The sequence below is a fragment of the Salvelinus namaycush genome, chromosome 9 (assembly GCF_016432855.1).
Source record: "Salvelinus namaycush isolate Seneca chromosome 9, SaNama_1.0, whole genome shotgun sequence".
NCBI lineage: Eukaryota > Metazoa > Chordata > Actinopteri > Salmoniformes > Salmonidae > Salvelinus > Salvelinus namaycush.
Genome location: NC_052315.1, coordinates 46,763,763 through 46,773,122, shown reverse-complemented (window position 1 = coordinate 46,773,122; position 9,360 = coordinate 46,763,763).

The following is a 9,360-nucleotide window of genomic DNA, read 5'->3' as shown; positions in this document are numbered from 1 at the left end:
AAGATGATGAACCCAAACCACGCTGCATTTTGGTCCGATTCTTACAACAACAATCGTGACACATACCAGCAGAGGGCATAATTTGTCCACTGAAAGTGTGCCATAACACGTCTGTATATCAATCAGTGAAATCTTTATTTTTATTGCATAGAGACTTCAGTCAACGCTTTAGATTAAAATATTTCCATTTCCATATACAAACAGTTAAGATCAAGCTTGCATATCAAAATCCCTGTATGATACGATAAACCTCAAAACAAAAACACACAAATGCAAGATCACATAAATTGGCTCCATATTCCTCACTCCATTCCTCCAGGTAGTGCAATCAGTATAGGTACAGTAACAACAATTAGAGTCCCTGCAGTAATTATACTCTTCAAAGAAAGAAATCATACAAAAAAGAGATGAATAGCAGCTGTGGCACAGCAATGATACTTTTCAAGGCTTTGATATAAAATAGTGCACCAAAAGCTGCGTATACAAATGGAAACACTTGGATAGGAATAAAATGAAGTTATCGAATTTTTAATCAAAAACATTCCACACACTTGAAAATAAACAAAATAGCTACAAATACAATATCTTAGTAACCTGAGATACATTTTGGGAGTGGAACAAAGGCCACCTGTGAAAAGTATTATCAGTTTCACAGAGCTGGATGTATGCATGTATTGGTCATAATACAAAAGCACAATTTAAAATGTCTGAATGGTGCAATCAGTGTAACCGCTTTGGTGCATGTGAATCCAATGTCGGAGAGTGACAATACGGTACCACTTCCAACAACAGTGGTAAGGTAACATTGTTGGCTTCAAGTACTGATAAATGGGGCTGGAAATTGCTAGGGACCTTCCTCATGATACAATTCTCACGATACTTAGGTACCGATAGAATATGTATTGCGATTCGATACTGCGATTTGATGTTCCAAACATATTGCTCACAATACGTCTGCTGCAGAGAGACTAGAGAGCATGAGAAATGTTTTGATCAGTCAGGGAAATAAGTGCTGAAAACATGTTGGCTCACAATTTTAAAAGGAAATGGAGAACAAGCCTTGGATGAAGAATTCTGGAGTTCTGGCGCATGTACAGCAGACTTTATTTTTTACAAATCGATACTTTGAGTCAAATGTCAATATAATATTGTCCACAAATATTGCGATATGTACAGTGGTTGCTCCACTAAAAGTTTTGTGATTATGCCGTGGTACTTAGAGGTAGTTTGTGGTTTAGTACGGCACCCTGCGTCACTGCTTCATTGCTCCAGACCAGCGCAAGTGGGAGTTAGAGCACTGATTATGCTTTGGGGTCCTACTGTGTCTCTAACTGACAATGGGCGACATAAACCTAAATAGAAACTGATAATTGTGCACGACTTCAGTATTACTTACTAAAACTGTTGTTACACTAAGGTTTTTATTATTTTATTTTGTTCTTACTGTAGTAGTGTAGTCCACTCCCGACCGGTCACGTTGTACAGCACCTGAGTGTCGTGAAGGTCTAAGACATTGCTAAGCAGTGCAAGCTGTGTTGCTACAGATGCTGGTTTAATACCCGTGCCGGACTCGACTGGGAAACCCATGAGATGACTGTAGGTTTTTGGTTTCTCTCCCTCTAAAAACAGAAATAAATAATTCTAAATAACAATCTGGCTTTATTTACAAATTAGTAACAATGTCTCACCCCATGATCAAAAATGGCCTTTTTCTCTCATTTTACGTTTTTTGAAAACAAAATAATCTTCAAAATAGTTATTTTTTAACAAAGCAATTATTAATATTAATTTAGAGTGATATAAAAGCCCCTTGGATATTCTCAGATATATTATTAACTCTGTTAAAGGCAGGACAATATATATTGGTCATGGCTCCCGAGTTGCGTACAATGGGATTGCCTTGCAGTTCTCCAGCTGTATCCACTGAAAGCCCACGAGGTTCAAGGCACGAGGGCAGGGGGCACGGGATGGGCCTCAGAGCCGCGCACAGAAGACAGACCTAGCCCATGGGGAAGGGAGGAGGACGAAGGGAAGGGGGTGGAGCCCCACCCCGCCACACTGGGTAGCACAGAGCAACACTTTGCATTGCACTAATAATGGCGTTGACTAGGGATATGTTCCCGCTGTTCTTAGTGCCAGTCTGCACATTCAAACTCAAACAAGAATGGCATCTAAGAATGGCATCTTTATGCTTTCGTTAATAAAATAATCAAAATACACTTTCAAAATGCCAATCAATCAACTACAAAAACTGATTTCGAAAACATTCCCGAACTGTGAAAAACGATTATAAAAGACAAAGTGAAGAAGCTTTAGTCAGTATCATTCATACAGAGGTGCATTTCGAAGATTTGACCAGCTTTAACCCTTGAACCCCTGGCCCGTGTCAAGTATGGCTGGGGGAATCAGTTGTGTTTGACTCTGAGGCATTGTAGACAGATGCTGCAGAGCCAGAGCATATTCAGCCCACAGAACCAGGACACCAACTGGGGAACGGGGTAGGTCATCCTGGGGAAGTACATCCTCCAGTGTTTTGTGATGTCACTTCCTGTGAGCAGGTGCAGCGTGCAGTTGCTCCAGTGCTTGGAGTTGCCACAGATGGCAGTGACCGTCCTTCCCCTCTCCAACAACTAGACGGCGCAGTCCGAGTTGCAGTTATTCTCTGCCCACTGCAAGGTGAAGTCTCTGTCTACTATAGCTTGTACTGTGTGTGTGTGTTGTCATATATATATATATATATATATATATATATATATATATATATACATACATACATACATACATACATACATACATACATACACACACACTCAGCAAAAAAAGAAATGTCCTCACTGTCAACTGCGTTTATTTTCAGCAAACTTAACGTGTGTAAATATTTGTATGACCATAACAAGATTCAACAACTGAGACAAACTGACCAAGTTCCACAGACATGTGACTAACAGAAATGGAATAATGTGTCCCTGAACAAAGGGGGGGTCAAAATCAAAAGTGACAGTCAGTATCTGGTGTGGCCACCAGCTGCATTAAGTCCTGCAGTGCATCTCCTCCTCATGGGCTACACCAGATTTGCCAGTTCTTGCTGTGAGATGTTACCCCACTCTTCCACCAAGGCACCTGCAAGTTCCTGGACATTTCTGTGAGGGAATGTCCCTAGCCTTCATCCTCCGATCCAACAGGTCCCAGATGTTCTCAATGGGATTGAGATCCGGGCTCTTGCTGGCCACGGCAGAACACTGACATTCCTGTCTTGCAGGAAATCACGCATAGAACAAGCAGTATGGCTGGTGGCATTGTCATGCTGGAGGGTCATGTCAGGATGAGCCTGCAGGAAAGGTACCACATGAGGGAGGAAGATGTCTTCCCTGTAACGCACAGCGTTGAGATCGCCTGCAATGAAAACAAGCTCAGTCCGATGAGGCTGTGACACCCCCGCCCCAGACCATGATGGACCCTCCACCTCCAAATCGATCCCGCTCCAGAGTACCAGGCCTTGGTGTAACGAGGCCTTGGTGTAATCGATCCCGCACCGGGCCTTGGTGTAACGGTCATTCCTTCGATGATAAACGCGAATCCGACAATCACCCCTGGTGAGACAAAACCGCGACTCATCAGTGAAGAGCACTTTTTGCCAGTCCTGTCTGGTCCAGCGACGGTGGGTTTGTGCCCATAGGCGACGTTGTTGCCGGTGATGTCTGGTGAGGACCTGCCTTACAACAGACCTACAAGCCCTCAGTCCAGCCTCTCTCAGCCTATTGCGGACAGTCTGAGCACTGATGGAGGGATTGTGCGTTCCTGGTGTAACTAGGGCAGATGTTGTTGCCATCCTGTACCTGACCCGCAGGTGTGATGTTCTGATGTACCTATCATGTGCAGGTGTTGTTACACGTGGTCTGCCACTGCGAGGACGATCAGCTGTCCATCCTGTCTCCCTGTAGCGCTGTTTTAGGCGTCTCACAGTACGGACATTGAAATGTATTGCCCTGGCCACATCTGCAGTCCTCATGCCTACTTGCAGCATACCTAAGGCACGTTCACGCAGATGAGCAGGGACCCTGGGCATCTTTCTTTTGGTGTTTTTCAGAGTCAGTAGAAAGGCCTCTTTAGTGTCCTAAGTTTTCATAACTGCCTACTGTCTGTAAGCTTTTAGTGTCTTAACGACCATTACATGTTCATTAATTGTTTATGGTTCATTGAACAAGCATGGGAAACAGTGTTTAAACCCTTTGCAATGAAGATCTGTGAAGTTATTTGGATTTTTACAAATTATATTTGAAAGACAGGGTCCTGAAAAAGGGACATTTATTTTTTTCTGAGTTATATATATATATATATATATATATATATATATATCACACACACACACACACACACACACACACTGAACAAAAAATAAAAACGCAACATGCAACAATTTCTAAGATTTTACTGAGTTACAGTTCATATAAGGAAATCAGTCAATTAGGCTCTAATCTATGGATTTATACATAACTGGGAATACAGATATGCATTTGTTGGTCACAGATACCTTAAAAAAAGGTAGGGCATGTATCAGAAAACCAATCCGTATCTGGTGTGACCACCATTTGCCTCATGCAGCGTGGCACATTTCCTTTTTATATAGTTGATCAGACTGTTGATTGTGGCCTGTGGAATGGTGTCCCACTCCTCTTCAATGCCTGTGCGAAGTCGGTGGGAACTGGAATACGTTGTTGTACACGTTGATCCAGAGCATCCCAAACATGTTCAATGGGTGACATGTCTGAGTATACAGGCCATGGAAGAACTGGGACATTTTCAGCTTCCAGGAATTGTGCACAGAAACATGAGGTGATGGCTGCGGATGAATGGCACGACAATGGGCATCAGGATCTCGTCAGGTATCTCTGTGCATTCAAATTGCCATCGATAAAATGCAATTGTGTTCATTGTCCGTAGCTTATGCCTGCCCATACCATAACCCCTCTGCCACCATGGGGCACTCTTTTCAGCAGCAAACCGCTCGTACTTCAACATTTTCTAAATTAACGTTGGAAGCAGCTTATGGTAGAGAAATAACATTAAATTCTCTGGCAACAGCTCTGGTGGACATTCCTGCAAACAGCATGCCAATTGCACACTCCCTGAACTTGAGATGTCTGTGGCATTGTTTTGTATGGCTTGGTCCTAGATTTGGTGCTCCAGCACCACTTGCCGTGCAGTAGCAGAGAGAACAGTCTATGACTTGGGTGACTGGAGTCTGACCATTTTTTGGGTTTCCTCTGACACCACCTAGTACAGGCCTGTGCAACTCCAGGCCGCGGGGGCCTGATTGGTTTCACACTTTTTCCCCAGCCCCAGCTAACACACCTGACTCCATCAACTAATTATGATCTTCAGTTAAAAATTCAATTCGTTTAAATCAGGTGTGTTTGCTAGGAATAGGGGGAAAGTGTGACACCAATCAGGCCCCCCGAGGACTAGTCGTGGGTGAACAGGGAGTACAGAAGGGGGATTAAGCACGCACCCGAGGAGCCCCGGTGTTGACGATCAGCGTGGCAGGCATGTTGTTGCCTACCCTCACCACCTGGGGGCGGTCCGGAAGTCCAGGATCCAGTTGCAGAGGGAGATGTTTAGTCCCAGGGTCCTTAGCTTAGTGACGAGCTTTGTGGGCACTATGGTGTTGAACGCTGAGCTGTAATCAATGAACAGTATTCTCACATAGGTGTTCCTTTTGTCCAGGTGGGAAAGGGCAGTGTGGAGTGCGATTGAGATTGCGTCATCTATGGATCTGTTGGGGAGGTATGCGAATTGGAGTGGGTCTAGGGTATCCGGGATGGTGCTCTTGATGTGAGCCATGACCAGCCTTTCAAAGCACTTCATGGCTACCGACATGAGTGCTACGGGGCGGTAATCATTTAGGCAGGTTACCTTCGCTTCCTTGGACACAGGGACTATGGTGGTCTGCTTGAAACATGTAGTTTTACCGACTCCATCCAGGAGAGGTTGAAAATGTCAGTGAAGACACTTGCCAGTTGATCCGCGCATGCTTTTTAGTACACGTCCTGGTAATCCGTCTAGCCCCGCGGCTTTGTGAATGTTGACCTGTTTTAAAGGTCTTGCTCACATCAGCTACCGAGAGCGTTGTCACACAGTCGCCCAGAACAGCTGGTGCTCTCATGCATGCTTCAGTGCTGCTTGCCTCGAAGCGAGGTATAAAAGGCATTTAGCATTTCCCTTTGTAGTCCGTAATAATTTGCAATCCCTGCCACATCTGATGAGCGTCAGAGTTGTAGGATTCAATCTTAGTCCTGTATTGACGCTTTGCCTGTTTGATGGTTTGTCTGACAGCGTAGCGGGATTTCTTGTAAGTGTCCGTATTAGTGTCCCGCTCCTTGAAAGCGGCAGCTCTAGCCTTTAGCTCGATGCGGATGTTGCCTGTAATCCATGGCTTCTGGTTGGGATATGTACATACAGCTACGGTGGGGTCGACATCGTCAATGCACTTATTGATGAAGCCGGTGACTGAGGTGGTATACTCCTCAATACCATTGGATGAATCCTAGAACATATTCCAGTCTGTGCTAGCAAAACAGTCCTGTAGCGTAGTATCCGCATCATCGGACCACTTCCGTATTGAGCGAGTCACTGGTACTTCTTGCTTTAGTTTTTGCTTGTACTGTAAACAGGAATCAGGATAGAATTATTGTCAGATTTCCCAAATGGAGGGCGCTGGAGACCATTGTATGCATCTGTGTGTGGAGTAAAGATGGTCTAGAGGTTTTTTTCCTCTGGTTGCACGTGACATGCCGGTAGAAATGAGGTAAATCAGATTTTAGTTTGCCTGCATTAAAATCCCCAGCCACTAGGAGCATTTTCTTATGGGCTTATACAGCTGGTTGAGTGCGGCTACGAATAATATAGATGAGAACTCTCTTGGTAGATAGCGTGGACTACAACTTATCATAAGGTACTCTATCTCAGGTGTGTAATACCTTGAGACTTCTTTAATATTAGACATCATGCATCAGCTGTTATTGACAAATAGACACACACCCCCGCCCCTTGTCTTACCAGATGTAGCTTCTCTGTTTTGCCAATGCATGGAAAATCCCGCCAGCTCTATATAATCCGTATCGTCGCTCAGTCACGACTTGGTGAAACATAAGATATTACAGTTAATGTCCCGTTGGTAGGAGTCTTGATCGTATATCATCAATTTTGTCTTCCAATGATTTCACATTGGCCAATAGAACGGATGTTAGTGGAGGTTTACTCACTTGCCTACAAATTCTTAGAAGTCAGCCTGACCTCCACCCCCTTTAGTTCCGTCTTTTCTTCACGCAAATGACAGGGATTTGGGCACATTCCCGAGAAAGCAGTAGATCCTTCGCGTCGGACTTGTTCTGATGTCCAGAAGTTATTTTCGGTCATAAGAGACGGTAGCAGCAACATTATGTACAAAATAAGTGATGCAAGATTCTAGGTGTAATTTAGATGTGGTCCACAAGATGGCAGCAGTTTCAGACTGATCCATTGAAGAATTACATCACTACACAATATTTTGTATCAAGTCTGCCAGGTGTCCTACACGAGTTTGCCCAAATATACCGAATTGGTCAATTGATACATTTTCAAGTACATAACTATAAGGAACATACAAAAAGGCTATGGTAATAAAAAAAATAAGTTTACACACTTCCAGGAATATCATACATGATTAATCATTAGCTTCCCTACAGAAAAGACATTAACCTTCACACATCTAGATGGCATAGGCAGGGTGGGTGTGGAGCCAGAGACAGCAGTGGGGTCAAACTGTAGAACCCAGTTCCTATATTTGAATATAAAAATATATTTTATCAAACAAAACTACGCTACATTTTATCTCCGGGACCCTCAGGATGACAAATCAAAGAAAGATTACTGAATGACATTATTTACCTTCTGAGGTGAATGTATCAAACCAGTTGCCAAGATTAAAAGGGTTTTGTTGTTGTGCACTATCCTCAAAAAATAGTGTGGTATTTTTTCGCTGTAATAGCTTCTGTAAATTGGACACTGCAGTTAGATTAACAATAATTTCTTCCCATATAAGACATGTCTATGTCCCGGAAAGTTGGCTGTTGTTTACAACATCATTCTAGTCACATTATCGCATGTTGAGCAACAACTGTCTTGATTTAGGGACACCAATCTTGTAGAGGTACCCGGAAGCCAGCCGCACCAATGTGTCGGAGGAAACATTGTCTGGCTGGCGACTGAAGTCAGATTGCAGGCGCCTGGCCCACCACAAGGAGTTGCTAGAGCGCGATGGGACAATGAAATCCTTGCCGGCCAAACCCTCCCCTAACTTGGATGACACTGGGCCAATTGTGCACCGCCTCATTGGTCTCCCGGTCATGGCCGGCTGTGACACTACCTGGGATCGAACCTGGGTCTGTAGTGACGCCTCAAGCATTGCGATGCTGTGCCTTAGACCGTTGCACCACTCGGGAGGCTGGGACCAACATTTTACCTGTTGCGTTTATCTTTTTGTTCAGTATGTGTATGTATTTTGAATTTTTTGGGGGGTGTCCACGATCAACATTACCGGCTATGTAGCTTGGCTTGCTGATGAAAAACTTGAGTACATTACATTTGATAGTAGTTTGATGAATTATCTTAGCTAGCGAATAGCTATGGTTCACCCACCTTTCGGGTCGATCCATTGCAAGTCACCTCTTAATCTGTCGCATCTCTCCAACCACCCGCTTCCAGTAGTCTTTTGACCAATGTTCTCAATTTGAATTAAAAACTGGATGGTTCGAACCCTGACTGCTGTGGTATGTCAGACCGTATCAGACCCCGGGTATGACACGCCTGGTGCTCCTGAAGAGCTTTGAAAGGTTGGTCATGGCTCACATCAACACCATTATCCCAGAAACCCTAGACCCACTCCAATTTGCATACCGCCCAAACAGATCCACAGATGATGCAATCTCTATTGCACTCCACACTGCCCTTTCCCACCTGGACAAAAGGAACACTTATGTGAGAATGCTATTCATTGACTACAGCTCAGCGTTCAACACCATAGTACCCTCAAAGCTCATCACTAAGCTAAGGATCCTGGGACCAAACACCTCCCTCTGCAACTGGATCCTGGACTTCCTGTCGGGCCGCCCCCAGGTGGTGAGGGTAGGTAGCAACACATCTGCCACGCTGATCCGCAACACTGGAGCTCCCCAGGGGTGCGTGCTCAGTCCCCTCCTGTACTCCGTTCACCCACGACTGCATGGCCAGGCACGACTCCAACACCATCATTAAGTTTGCAGACAACACAACAGTGGTTGGCCTGATCACCGACAACGACGAGACAGCCTACAGGGAGGAGAT